This window comes from Balaenoptera physalus, assembly GCF_965194825.1.
Source record: "Balaenoptera physalus genome assembly, chromosome: 11".
Lineage (NCBI taxonomy): Eukaryota > Metazoa > Chordata > Mammalia > Artiodactyla > Balaenopteridae > Balaenoptera > Balaenoptera physalus.
In genome coordinates, this window is record NC_138896.1 from 33,301,051 (window position 1) to 33,314,889 (window position 13,839).

Genomic DNA, 13,839 nt, shown 5'->3' on the forward strand with positions numbered 1-13,839 from the left:
CCCTTCCCCCGCCTCCCCTCCTTTTTGCTTCTGCTCCCCCCGCACCACCCCGCCTTTCTCCTTTTGCAAGAAAATAATTTGACAGTCGATTTGCTGACAGGGGAGGAATTTGCATCCTGGATTAAAAAAAAAAAAAGGCCGAGAGGAGCTTGGGAACGGTTGCTAGGGGTGGGTAATGGGTGAAAAAAGGGGGCTCCGGGGAGCGGATAAGGAGGGTTAAGGGAGGGGGCGAGGGTGGGGAGCAATGCAAAAGGTAAGGCCAGGTTACAGCGGCTTGGCCCCGAGTGGGCTGCGGCCGGGGGAGGGGCGAGAGATACATATGTATTTCTGTCTCCCTAGCACACCCCCTTCCCTCTAAGCGATGGCTGAGAGGCGGTGCATGCAGATGGGGAGTAAGTTTCCTGAAGGGGAGGGTGGATGCACGCGCGCGGCCCCGCGCTGCAAATTTCCACCGGGGAGGGAGAGTGGCTGGATGCAGAGAGTTTGGAGTTGCTTGCGGCGGAGGGCAGGAAGGGGAGCAGGGCCGGGAAAGGGGGCTGGCGGGCGCTATATCTGGGAGTAAGTTTCCAGGATCAGGAGAGCCTGCACGCTTTCTCGCTAGTAAGTTTCTGGCTGGGGAGGGCGCGTGGGGAGGAGGAGAGGGAGGGGTGCATGTATATAGAAGGGGGGGAGGGGGGAGCAGATTTCCTGCGGGGAGGCTGAATGCATATGGAGAGTAGATTTCCTGAAGGGAGGGTGGAGGCGTAGACGGACCGAGTAAGTTTCTTGCTGGGGTGGTGGCGGAGGTGGTGGGTTGGTGCTCTGGAAACCCGGAGCTTCCTACCCTGGGTGGGGGAGCACGCTGTTCGCGGGGGGGGGGGGGCCGTGAAGGGCCAGGTTCCCTGCTGGGGAGAGGGGCTTGCATCTGGGGAGTATGTTTCCTGGCGGAGCGATATTTGTTTACAGGCTGAGGGCAGTACTGTAAGTGAGTAGCGCTTCGAGAAGGCGGCTCTGACATAAATTAATATTGAAATTACTCCATCAGCTCTGCTCGCCCCCCCATCTCACCCCCCAAGCGAAGACTGGTCTTCTTGTCGGATTGCCCATGCACTTGTTGCAGAAACAGCCAAGGTAGGCAAGAAGCTTATTAAGTTTCATTTTTAAAAAATTAGTTGGGGGATGCTCCGTGAGAAGACGGGGGAGGGGAAGAGAAAAGTAGGGGGACGGATTAGGAGAAGTGTCCCCCCACTTCTTTACTTTCAGTATGTTAGCAGGGCCTTGTCTGCTTGCCTTCTTCCCTCTTCCCTCTCTGCGCTGCAGAGCAGCCCAGCAGAGGGGGGAGGGGTGAGGTGGGCGCTCTAATTGGCAGACCCGGCTTAAAGGGGGGGGGGGCTTGCAACTGAAGATTGTGTTGTTATAAAGCCTTCATTATTCCAGCCAAGAAACCGCAGGACCCTAGGGATGTGCCTTTTGGGGTTTTTGACATGATGCATATGTGTACGTATACGCTCCTGAGGGCTCTTCGGGGGCTGGGTACTCCCCAGAAGTTAAAGTGGCCACCCAGATGGGAGAAATGTGTAAGGGAGTAAACCTGCCCCTTGACTCCCCAACTTCAGTTCGGGAGACTGTGAAGTTACTGCCGGTGGTCTAAAGAAATAGATGTTAAAAAAACAGCATAAAACCACCCATTCACTGGCAGAGGCCGAGAGCACCTGGCGGGCAGCCTCTGGCCAGCACTGGGCTGGAGCATGTGTGCCTGCCATCCTTAGGTTAAAAGAAAATGACTTCTGGTTCCTGCGTGTGCCTTCGACTGGCCCGTTAGAGCCAGCTTTGTGGAAACTCTTCCCCACACTAGACGCGGCTTTGGCAAGTGAACGTGTTGAAGCGGGTTGCTAACAGCATGGCCCCGGCTGTCTTGTGAAGTGCATGGAAGTGATGTTTAAGAATGACGGATCCAGGGATGGCTGAAGAGTTCTTTTAAAAAAATGCTGGCTGTTTGCACTTTTTTGCAGGCCATGGAGCAGAGCTTTAAGAAAGGAGTTTTAAGTTGTCTCAATTGGTACCAACCTTCTGCATCATAGACTGTCTCAAGAAAGCAGTCTGGTGATGGAAAATGTGGTTTTGGTGCTTGCTGGAAGGATAACAACCAGGAGTATTCAGCCCTTAACTAGTTAACCAGCCCTCTTTGCTTCTCTATGCCTCTTTTCCTGGTCCTCAGCCTACTGGTTTCTGCAGATGAGTTGTAGGTCTTGGCTGTCAGGTACCTTCATTAGGCTGGGAGCTTTATTTATTTCCTTCTTTTTCTTTTTTTTTTCTTTAATTGAAGTATAATTGACTTAACAGCATTGTGTTAATTTCAGTTGCATAACATAGTGATTTGATATTTTTATACATTATGAAATGATCGCCACCATAAGTATGCTAGGAGTTTTAACTTGGCCAGGATAATTTTAGCACCAGGGATTCAAACCCAGACAAGTTTAGTAGAGTCAGGGAGTGAACACTAGGCAGTGTGGTAAACTAAAGTTAGTTAAGCTTTCTGCAGTGCTATAGACAGGCTCAATACTAGCAGGGGAGAAAATGGGTTTTAAAAAAAATGATCTCTTTACATGTCACTGATGGACAGTGGTTTGTTTTTTTTTTTTCTTTCCTTTCTGTCATCAGATTTCCAGATTGAGAATTTGATTTTTGGCAACTTGAGAGTTGAGTTAGTTGGGAATTCAATATTATTGCCACTTATCAAATGTTCCTAACTAGGCATTCGTTAAACAAATCAGCTATTATTTTTCCCCTGCTGAAAATCCGCTTCTGGTTGATATCTATGCTGGGAAGGTAAACAGAATCTTTATGTGTGTTTATCCCAAGGTAAGGGAACTGTTTACATGTCTACCCTCCAAGCCAAGAGTAGTCATTCAGTTTTTTTTTTTTAATTTATGAGATTTATTTTATTGTCTTTCTTTGGCCATTAATCAAGTCACAGTAGCTTTTTTTTTCCTCTTCTGCTGAGAATGTTCTGTGGTAATAAAGGTTTGAAGGCCCATGAATCATAATTCATTCTTTTAAAAATATTGTCAGGATTTGATTTATAGGAATTGATACCGGGAGTGACACACCTCTTTGGGCTCCGCCCTTTTAGGCATGTCCATTTTCGCCAAAGAATTGTTTAAGAAGCCAGCTTAACATGTCAAAAAAGAGCATTTCCCTTCTGCTTTATGGGCACTGAGAAGATTAATTTTGCAGGTTCCATAGTAAGCATGGGTCTTTTCACAGCTTGGTAAGCAGGCTTCCACATAGCAGGCATGTGGTAATATCACATAGCATTTATGTGAGCTTGCTGTGAAAACACTTGTTCTATGAACTGTGTGGAAAGTACTCAGTTTTGCCTCCATTAACCCACTTGGGCCTGTGGTTTTTGTCGAGATGGGAGCTTTCACTGTAAGAGAGGGGACAGACTGTAGTGTTCTTTGCTGCTTATATAATAAAATGTGTGGTCACAGAAACAAGCTTACTTAAAATTCTTTGTCTCCTACTCTGATGGGTGGATTGGTCATAATAATTGAAAGCATCAGAGGTTTTTTTTTGGGAAAGTCTGAGGATTCTCCGTAAAGTTGATTAATCAGAACATGTTAAAATTGTGTTCAGCAGTTGGCTCAGTTTACAGTATTTGTAAAATGACAAAGAACTTTTAAGGTGGTTTTATTCTCAAGGCAGGAGCACAGCGTCACTGGAAGAAAAAGTGGGGAGGGTATCAGTGTCTAGCCATTTCTGCACTTCAGAGTTTTTATCTTAAAAACGCATGGTTTGATCCGTGAGTTCCATCCATGTCTGAAATTCTGTGACTCAGTCTTGTGAAGAAAAGTCTCAAGAGATCTCCACAGTCTGTCTCTTCCTGGGCCAACGGCCAAATTGCCTCATGGACTTGGGTGAGTTGATTAACTTCTCTTTTTGTCTTCTCATGGAGAGAGTGGATTTACACCTTGGCATTCCAAAAAGGACTCTTGAGCGGCCTGGTAATCTTGACCGTCAAATGCAAGAAAATGCTTATGAAAGTCTGCCACCGTCTTGGGAAAAAAAAAAAGAGTGCATGGTTGAGTCCCAATTATACGTGCTAATAGAGAGTGGGGCATATAATCCCAGGCACCAAAAATAATTTCAGTTCATCTTGGAAGTTTTCCCCTCCAGCCAGTTGGTTCACCTGCCTAATTATGCCTGGTCAAGTCTAAGGTTAATTGAGCTGTTAATCCCAGGCAGCAGGGGGAGGTAGTCTTGGGAGGAGTGGGAGACCAGAAAGCCTAGTGTGGCTTTACCCACTTTTCTGTGGAGAATTCACATGTGGGTAGTTGGGATTTGGTCGTATATTTGTGATAAGGTTCAAAATAGTGATATTGTATTACTGTCACTTCTGGGATATCATATATTTCACCACGGGCACTTTTGGAGGAAAAGCTCCTGATGTTTTTATTGACTTTGAGCATTGACATGAGAAGTAAGGATCCAGACAAGTGGCTCAGACCCCAGGCAGTAGAGATGGGTGCTGATTGCTCTAAAAGCAGTTGACTTCAGCTTGTTTTATTTCTGACTTCATAAAACTGTGTGATTTAGGGAGGAGAATCAGCTGGAATCTTGTGGATTAATAATATTTCTGAATTTGCATGTTGGAGGGGAACCAATGAAATAAAAGGGAAACTAAAACATAGTTGATTTCCTTTGCGGGGAGAGGGAGACAAGAGCAGCTGGAGTCCAGATATTGGCATGTTTTTCAGCAAGGATACTGTGGCATTTTAAGGAATAGCAGAGTCCTGGTAACATGAGTTTGATCCCATGGCTCTCTTCTGGGTTAAAGAAAATACACACCAAAAAGCTTCTGTGGTATTTTCTAAAGATGTTTAATTTCTCAAGGCAGCTGCTTATAGGGTCTTCTGGTTAATTGGGGTTTACTGAAGAAACATGATTTTTACTTTTTCCTCATGGAAGACAACAAGCTGGGGATGAGTGGAGTATACTGAGCTATTGGGCTGTTGGTTTAGCAACATTAAAAACATACTTTTTTGACAGAGAGGAAGAGGAAAAAGAACTTGTGTACCTAAATGGTAACCAAGGGCTTGTAGGAGGTTAACGGTTACTTTCATGCTGTGACTGGATCTGGTTTATTCATGCGTACATTTGGCAGCTACTTATTGAACACCTACTATTTGCTAAGCACTGTGTTACCGCTCTGGGTATACACTGATAATTAAAAGACATAATAATCAAAAAAAGAAAAAGAAAAGACATAATAATCATCTTCCTCTACCCATCCACCGCCTAGCCTATAGTCCAGAGGGGAGGCAGACATGTAAAGAAATATATCTTGCAAAATGTGGTAAATGCTCAGATGAAACCACAGGGAGCAGTGACCTGCAGTTACTTAGTTAAAGTAGCCTAGAAAAGCCTCTCTGAGGATTGGGGGTGGGGGAAGACAGAGAGCATCAGGCAGAGAGAGGAGGGCCTGTGTGGAAGGACTTTGGCCTTGGGGTAGGGGGGACTAAAAAGAGGCACAGGTGGACAAGGGGGCAGGTGGAGAGGGCAGCATGAGATGATCGTGCAGGTTTCGGGGCCTTGGAAAGGTTTGGCTTTCATTTGAAGGGTAGTGGGAAGCCACTGGAAGTTTGCAGTGGGAAGTGACACCCCCTAACTCGTGTTTAAAGGGGGTGGCATTGGTGGAGAGGGCAGGTGTGGAATTGGGGAATGCAATAAAAAGGCATTTGGAGCAGGCCAGGTGGGGAGGTGACAGGAGGTGAATGCAGGGGAGCAGGTGGGTGTGAGATGCTTATTAGAGGTAGAATGGGCAGGGCTTGCTGATGGATTTGGTGGAGGTTGGGGAGGAGGAATCTAATAACTGAGGTTTCTGACTGAGCAGTTGGGTAGATATGGGTGGTGCTCTTTGCTGAGATGGGGGCGAGGGAGAGTCTCGGGGAGCAGAATCAAGCGATTTCAGTTTGGACACCGCTAAGTTTGAGATGCCTGTTAGACTCAAGGTCGAGAAGTTAAGCTTGCAGTCTGATATAATGTCCAGCGCCAGAGGTATGGCCAGGCAGGAGATAAAAATGTGGGAACCATCAACTAAGGGGTGGTATTTAAATCCAGGAGACTGGATGAGGTGCTCTAAGGAGTCTGTTGAGAGAAGAAAAGGCTGTGTGTGTGTGTGTGTGTGTGTGTGTGTGTGTGTGTGTGTATGTGTTGGGTCAGGGTGAGTGTTAAATGTTTCATGAGTTTAAGGTCACTGGATGTGGCAAAATGGAAGCCATTATCGACTTTGCAAAGAACAGTTTGAGTGGAGCAATAGATTGGGTGAGAGCAAGATCGGAGGGGTTGGGAGGGGAATAGGAAGTGAAGAACTGGGAGTAGCATGTGTAGACAACTTTGGGGCAAAATTTGGCTGTGAAAGGGGGGCAGAGAAATGGAGGGGGAGCTTGGAAGCACATGTGTGTAGAGGGAAGGGTTTTGGGGGCGGTGCTGCTGGTCTGTGTGTGTGATGATGGGAAAGACTAGTGGAGAGGGAGGGATTGTTCAAGAGCAATGGGTTGGGTCACCTGAGCAAAAGCCATTGAGAAAGTCTGTGGGGAAGATCTGGCCTTGGCTGGGGGAGGAACACTTCCTTCATGATGACTGGAGGGAAGATCCAAGAAGAGTGAAGGTGCAGGTGAGGGAAGGGTGGGGAACGGTGCTGGGGCACAGGCGCTCTGTCTCTACAGGCTGAGGCCGCGCTAGCCTTGGGCAGGGGTTTGGGCTCGGGCTTTGACACCAGCCAGAGACGACAAGGGTTGAGACTGCATCAGAAAATTGTACTGCATTTTTCTGAACATTTGACTGCATTACTGAGCAGTACAAAGGAAAGACCGGATTCTTTCGCTTGGGGAAAAGAGTCTTCAGTTAAAGTGATTTGGGCCTTACATTAGATTTATTTGAAAACTATGATTGGGAGAGACATCTGTGATTTGCAGCCCTGTTCAAAAGTTGGTGGCCACTGTGTTGTACGTTTTGAGCAAGGAAAAAAAAAAAAAGGCGAAAGGGCTGCTTCTACTTCAGGCGGCCTTTCACAAAAATAGGCCATAGACTGCCCTGCTTGCCCTGGTGGCCCCAACGATGGGGTCTGTATGGCAGGTGAGTGGGTGAGCAGAGAGTCGGAAGACCTGGGTTGGGGTCCAGCCCCGTCGTATGGCTCTGGACAAGTCAGCCTCCGAGTCTGTCTCCGCATCTGTAAAAAGAGGGTGATACCATCTGTTGCCTCTTCTCCGAGAGTTGTGAGGACTGAATCAGATAATGTACGCAAAGTGCGATGTAAACTGTAAGAGGCATCGCACACAGGCGGCAGCGAGGTGCAGTGATCTTCAGCCGGATCTCCTTTTAGATGTGAAACCTGACAACCAATGAAAAACTGCCGTGAGTTCCCTAAAGCTTCTGCTAAAAACCCCGTTCACCGTGTCTACTCTCACTCTTGTTCCCTCCTTGTAGGCACTTTCTGTTTGGGGTTTTCAAGTCGTCTGTGATTTCTTTCAGCGAAACTGGTCTTACTGCTGGAAGGCTGGCATCAGAAAAGCTGGCTGTGAAATGCCAGTCTGTATAGGTTCACACTCTGATTCCATATATAGAATTTGAGACCTGCCCACTCAAAGGTCCAAATGAACTTGGTTTGTGAGCTTGGTGCAGGGGAACCTTGAACCCACCCAAGAATCCCAACTGTGGTCCAGTGGTCTTAGCAGTGATTCATTTGCCTTCCAAGTTTGTTTTGCAAATGAGAACTCTTCTATAAAGCTGAGTCTACCTTACAGTCCTTAGCCTTTAGTCTTACTGTGTATGCTGGAAAGTCATTTCTAGTTTTAAAAAGCAACCAATGCTTTTTACTAATTGGACTCTGGCTTCTGCCTAGGAGGGTGATGCTTTATTTATTTATTAAAATTAATTTTTACTATGAAAAAACGTTAAACACACACAAAAGCAGACAGACTAGTATAATGAACTCTGTTGTGCCCATCACCTAGATTCAGCAGTTAGTGAGATTTTGCACACCTGTGGATAAGAGGACTTCTTCCTGTATTTGTAAAATAAACACAAGTTATCAGTTTTGAGAGATCAGTGGAACTGATATCAATTTGGTTTCATAGAGAGGGAAAATAACGAAAAATCAGAGAGTGAGAGAGGAAATGGGTGACGTCATTGTAATAACCAGTGTTTACGTAGCATGTTATGGGTCCAAAGCCTCTTTGGCATGTCTTATTTTAACTGTCTTGCAACAACCATAGGAGGTAGATATTATTTTCATTTTACAGCTGAGGAAAGTGAGGCTCAAGAAGTAGAATTGAAAAAATATAAGTAAGTGATTAACCCAGAGTCACATGTCCAGCCAGCATTCAGAGCCCTAGTTTAATGCCAGAATTTGAATGGTCTCCAAATTTTGTGCACTCTCAGATAATGCTGTATGGTATTCAATAAGAGATGTGGTACAGAATATATGCAAAGGATCATGGAGACCAAGAAGAGCATCTGGGAATTTGGGGCTTAGAACTCAGCGACCTTAGCTGGAAATACTCAGATGCTTTAAGCATGTTTTGGGCATTACATTTGTCAAAAAATTGAATTGTCTGGCTCGTGCTGGAGCACACAGCTTTAAGGCTGCTTCAAAATGAAAGCCCAAACTTGACTTTAACAGATCTAGTGGCTATTCTTCATTAGCCTCCTACTCTCAGCCCTGTCCCCTCTGTGGAGCCCCTCCGTGGTCATTTCTGGAGATTGTGGCCTTTAGTCTGCAGGCTCTGGCTTTGAACACACGGGGCCTAGAGCAGGTTGCCACCTGGGTGAGGCTTCCTGAGGGTCCCCTAGGGTTCTTTGTCGTTACAGAGGCTATAACAGAGGCTTCTCTGAGAGCCTCTCCTCATCTTTGGGAAACCGCCTCCAACCCAGCTTCTTTGGAACATTTTTAAAAAAAGAAAAACAAAAAAGAATGGAGTTGATGCCCAAGGAGTTGGGTTTTTTGGGGGTTTTTTTTTTAATCTTTTTTTTTTTAAACATCTTTATTGGAGTATAATTGCTTTACAATGGTGTGTTAGTTTCTGCTGCATAACAAAGTGATCAGCTATACTTATACATATATCCCCATATCCAAGGAGTTTTAATAGGAGTGTCATTTGAGTTCCCTCTGTGGTCATCACAAGGGAAGATACCAAACTCTCTTAAAATTCAACTGAAGGCTACCCGTAATGAACTGATTCTCAAGTGCTGGGACTTGTTCACTTCTCTGTTTTAGTTGGGTGAACACACGTGAGCTGAGGGGTTTTCAAGGGGAGCGGGTGTAGGTAAGGACATTCAGTGGCCTCTTTCCTTTTGAAGAGTCTGAGCTTCTTTAGAGACCAGCATGGAATTCCAGCAATTTCACTGTGCACATACTCATTCCTTAAGTCTTTCTTGAGGGCTCTGTGTGCCTGGTCAGGGGCCAGACTGGGGAGTGGGCTAGAGGGGGGATGCCCTTGGGCTCCTGCAGCCCTTGGCTCACAGGGCTGTTGTCATCCTGACCACTGGGCGTGTCCTTGACTCTTTCTAGACTGCCCTGGGAGGGCAGAACTGGGTCATCACTCAATTTTGCACCCCCATCACCTAGTACAGAGCCTGGCGCTAGTTAGTACAGTATAAATGCTTACAGCTCCTTTGTTGCTTTGGTTTTGCCTCTCTGGTTCTCTCCCCATCGGTTCTCGTTGGAGGGAGAAATCCGGGCCTCTCTGCCACCAGGGTCAGCTCTTGCAGCCGCTGAAGGAGACCAGACTGGAGAAATGTTTCCTTCCCCCTTGCCTTTCTGGCCTGGCAGCCTTTAGCTGGGGTGGTTTAACTCAGATGCAAATGTGGCCCCATCCCCCATCTCTTTTAATAAGTGACATTTTGTTGAATCACTTATTCAAGGCCTTATCTATATTTCTGTCTGTGCTGGCTTAGTCAAAATAGGAAAGAGTGAATATTAGATTCCTTCGCCCATCCCCTCCTCCCTCCCCTTTAAGCAACTCTACGTAAGATTCCTGATAGGGGAGGGGTGATGTGTCCTTGAAGTAGTAAAAGCTGCCTGCAGAAAAAATGTGGAGGGCTTTGACTTGTAGCGAATGCTGTTTTTCAGCAGCTGTGATTTTTCCATTTTTCTTTTTCTTTCTGTTTTGATTAGTGGAACTCATTGTGCTCCGGGGTTGGGATTGCGTTGGGGGAGGGCGCAGAGGGAACAACATTTACTGGGAGAGCTCAAGTTGGGGAGGAGGAAGGAGAGAAGGGATTTATTGAAAATATATGTCTACTTCTGCTGTGATAAAGCAGCAGGCATGTAAAAATGCAACCGGGAAATCATTATTGTGGTAATGTAGGCAGAGCTCTGCTCTCTCATTAACGGAGCTTAGCCCACGTGGAGGAGGGGCTGCCTGGCTGCTTTGAGGGTTGGGGTATTCAGTAATAGCGGAGACTCAGGGGATTGTCCCCATCCCCCAGCGCTCACCCCCTCCAGCTGCCTTCCCCTTTCTTTCTCCAGTCAGTTTGTAACCTTTTAAAGGCCGCTTGTTGGATTTCATGGTCTCCTTCCTCACCCCTGCCACCCCAAAATGCCGTGAGAACTGTTTAATTTTTAAAGTTAGAGGGAATTAAAATACATTTTCCCTTGGGGACTCGAGGAGATTTTTGGCAACACATTGTGAGTCAGAGATTGGATTTATACCCCTTGCATCCCAGGGAGCATCACGAAGAGCCGACTTAGGGGCTCAGGAATTTGCATATGCCGTGGGGTACCAAAGTGAGGGTTCCACATCGCTTTAGGAGCGGTAGCTACTGCTTATAGACAGCTTACTGTGTGGCTGGCCTCGTGCAGATGTGTCAGGCATTTCATCTGCACAACAATTGTAAGAGGCAGATGTGATGCCTACTTTACACTTGAGGAAACCGAGGCTTCGAGCATTTCAGCAACGTGTTTAAGGACATTCAGGGGCTACGTTGCCCAGCTGGTCTCCAGACCTAGGACTGACTCCAAAGACTGGCTCCTGATCACTAGGCTATGCTGCCTTTAAAAATTGGCTAGTCACCTTCCTTGTATAGGTCTCTAGATTCTAGGAACTTGGGGAAAATAGAGCCACCCCAAGGCCTGCCAATGACAGTTAAGGGTACAGTGCTCAGGACAGTCATGAGAACCTTTCCCGAGCTCCTGGACAGAGCCGTCATTCTAAGGAAGGTCAAGTTTAGGGGCTCACATCTTTGTTAGAAGAGGTGAATGCCCTCCCCCCCATCCCTGCCAGGCTGTGGTCCCTTTGCTGACAACTCACTTGTTCATTAGGCATTTACTGACTGCCTCCCATGTGCTGGGATTTTACCGGTGGCTAGAAATACTAGGACAAATAAGAGAAGGTGCTCAGAGTCTAGTGGAGGACTGTTACGAGGACACATAAGTAAGATACCCAGTGATGCCTGCCTAGAAAAAGACAAAACTTCAGAAATAGTAAGTAGGAGGGAAGTCTTCAGAGAGAGGTGGTACTTGGGTGGGTTGTGTGGGTCCAGCGGGGGCTTACAGGTAGACAAGGGAGAGGAGACAGCTGATGGCCTGATGAGTATAGGAAACCACATACAGTCTGGCCTTAGTGCAGCACCACTTCAACTTCAGGGCTTACCTGTCTAGTTTCATTTTCCATCGCCCTCAGTTGAATGCTCTAGAACGGTGCCGTCCAGCATGGTAGCCATTAACTATTCATGGCGAGTTAAATTTAAATCAAAAATAAATAAAATTAAAAATTCAGTTCCCCAGTTGCACTAGCCATGTGTCAAGTGCTCAATAGCCACACACCACTAGTGGCTGCCATATTGGAGAGCGTAAATGTAGAACATTTCCATTAGTGCAGAAGTTCTGTCAGATAGCACTGCTCACAAACTTTGCTCTGAGGTGTTTTTCAGCATGGAATGTTCCCTGCATTGCCCCTCACCTGGCTCACTCCCACATCCTCCAGAGGCCTTCCCTAAACAGCCCGGCTGGGCTTCCATCCCACTGTCCATCTCGACTGCAATGCTCCCTTTCTGTGTCTGTCTCCCCAGCATGACTTTCAGCTTCTTAAAGGCATGAACTAGATCTTGTTCATCTGTGTCATGTCTTGTTTATCATTGTGTCCCCAGCACCCAGCTGGGGCCTGGCACCTAGGGAGTTCTCAGTGGCATTTGCAGGTGATGAGGCTGGAGGAGCAAGCAAGGGATTGGGCAGGGGGGACCCAGTGCCACGTTATGGAGCTTGGTCTTGACCCTGTAGGCCGTGGGGGAGTCACTGAAGGGTTTGGGGTGTGGGAGCAATGGGGTCACGTCAGAGTTATATATTAGAAAGATTACTCTGAGAGGTGTGGAGGGCAGGCTGGCTTGGCTGAGCCTGCAGGCCAAGAGATCAGTTAGGAAAGTGTTAGAAGCACAAGGGCAAGAGGGCTAAGGGTCTGGACTTCGTAGGCTGTGGCAGTGATGTTGAAAGAATAGCATCACCATCTTGCCAAGTCAGGGCCTCCTACCATTTCTCTTTCCATATTAGCTGCTCTTTTCCATTTCTGAGGGAAACTGCAAAAAGAATTCCCTTTCACTTCTTCTGGGTCCCCAATCCCTTTCCCTTTTGAGGCCCCCGGCCACGTACTCGGAAACCTTCCCTGTCCACTCTCCACTTTGTTGGTGGCTGCCCTCTTTCGACCTCCCCTTCCGCCCTGTGCCCACCTGTTCATTTCCCTCCAGGGAATGTCTCACTCTGGGTCGTCCCATGTCTGAATTTATGATCAAATCTGAGCAGAAGCGCAGAGCACAGAGGCTGGGGTTTCAGCCTTCTGTCTTTGACAACCCATGCCAGGTTCTTCTCCGAGGACACTTTTGGGGGCTTAAATTTAAGAAGCCTGTAGAGAGTTTTGAAAAGGAGTCTAGGATGTAACTGAGATCAATCCAGTGTCTCTGAGACAGTTAAGAAGGAACCAGGATGGTGGAGTTTAGAGAAGCATAAGAGGATTCTTTTCTTTCGGAAGGTGAGGCTGTGTGCTCTGGCGGTGGTGACCTCGCATTGTGCATGTTTGGGGATAGGATGCATTTCAAAGCGTAACAGCTACCTAATAAGTGCAAAAGCATGCCATCATTTTACATATGTTACCTCATTTAATCCTCAAAGCAACTCCATGAGGAAGGCATTATTATCCCCATTATACAAGTGAGGAAATGGCGGCACCGAGGGATGTAGTGCTTGGGCCTGAACACGCTCTCAGCTCTGCCCCAATTGTTCTACGTGATTTGAGGGAACGGTTGGTGGGCAGACCTTTGACCAGAGCTGGAGTGGCGTTCATGACCTCGGGAAAGTCACTTCACCTTCCTAAACTTCTATTTCCTGAGATAGTCACATCTACTTGAATGGGTCATTGGGAAGATTAAGGGCAGAATATACGTAAAAATTAGCACCTCGTCAGCCAGAACGTAACACGTATTTGTGGAATGGAAGAGTCCATAGTCTTGGCTCATCCCCTTTCCCTGGTCAGAATGTCATGCTCAGATTTGCAAATGTTCTCCTGCTTGTAAAGCCTGGAGAAGACATGATTCAAAGCTTCTTTAGAGCTAAGACTTTTTCACTGAAATCGTGTAAATGGTAAGTGAAAAGAGTACATAAAACTTTCTTTTGGAGAAGGAGACTATAAATAGTACATGGTGATCATAGGGAATCCAGAAAATATCGACAGTTCTAAGGAAGAAAATAAAAATTGTCTTTAATTTCTTCCTGTGGGCTTCCCTGGTGGCGCACTGGTTAAGGATCCGCCTGCCGGGCTTCCCTGGTGGCGCAGTGGTTAAGAATCCGCCTGCCATTGCAGGGCA

At 46.8% G+C, this 13,839-nt stretch overlaps 1 protein-coding gene across 15 annotated transcripts in view; it reads left to right on the forward strand.

Moving 5' to 3' along the window:
- Positions 1–69: 69 nt before the first annotated feature.
- The window catches only part of TRERF1 (transcriptional regulating factor 1), a 195,559-nt gene continuing 181,789 nt past the window's right edge, over positions 70–13,839 (forward strand). For 8 of the 15 annotated variants that reach the window (XM_082414718.1, XM_082414707.1, XM_082414708.1 and 5 more), the window contains exons 1-2: positions 412–600; positions 1,025–1,110. The gene's annotated coding sequence lies outside the window, so the exon portion shown is untranslated. The other 7 variants (XM_082414715.1, XM_082414720.1, XM_082414716.1 and 4 more) reach the window with 5 other exon arrangements.